We start from the raw sequence: 867 nt of genomic DNA, 5'->3' as shown, positions 1-867 counted from the left end.
TCCTAGTAGACACCAAGTCTCTTACTCTCTGACCCTAGTCCATGACTAGATCATCTTCAGTCCCTAAAAACTTACTGCATACCCGAGTCTTAGTAGATTTACCCAATCTCCAAGCCACTCAATGTATCAGTCAAGTCTTAATGAACTCGTTCCAATCTTTAGGCTGCTTGTTGTACCACAAGTCCTAACAGATTGTTTTGTTTCCTTATGTCCTTACAGACACCAAGGGTTCATGATCCCAGCCTAATCGTACTGGATCATCCCTTAACCGACCACAGCCTTTTCCAGCTTGGGCAAATTGCGATCTTAGTCTCTACTAGACTAAACCGCCTTATACATGACTGATGCATTCTCACAATACTTTTGATTATAATTGATTAAAGTATCTTGATTTTGTTTTAATAAATCTCAATCTTTGTCGTCTTAAAACAGAAAGCCCTCGTCAAAATATATTATTGGTGCGATTGCCAAATTTATGTCCTTTGGAAATTATCAAAATGAAAACAGGTGAAAAAAACACATACGGTTGTTGCTAGTAGACTCTTGTAAGTTTATGTTTTCTTTAGATGTGTCGCGTTGTAAAAACTCATCTCTTTCTTGTAATTACTTGATAACTTGTTTAAATGACTACTGTAAGAAAGATAAATATAAAAAGATAATAATGTTATAAAAGTAACGGAAAAATCTATCTTTATTCATAACATAGAGGTTACTTATATAAGAGATTACACCGTCATAGATAAATGAAAAGATTACAAATCATAACTTTTTGGTTATGAGTCATCCACAATCTGGTTAATAACACTCCCCTTTGGATGATATAACCATTTAGAGCTTGTAATGTGCTTTAATGTTGCATCATTAAAA

Source organism: Brassica oleracea, chromosome C7 (assembly GCF_000695525.1).
Source record: "Brassica oleracea var. oleracea cultivar TO1000 chromosome C7, BOL, whole genome shotgun sequence".
Taxonomy (NCBI): Eukaryota; Viridiplantae; Streptophyta; class Magnoliopsida; order Brassicales; family Brassicaceae; genus Brassica; species Brassica oleracea.
This window is presented reverse-complemented; position numbering follows the sequence as displayed.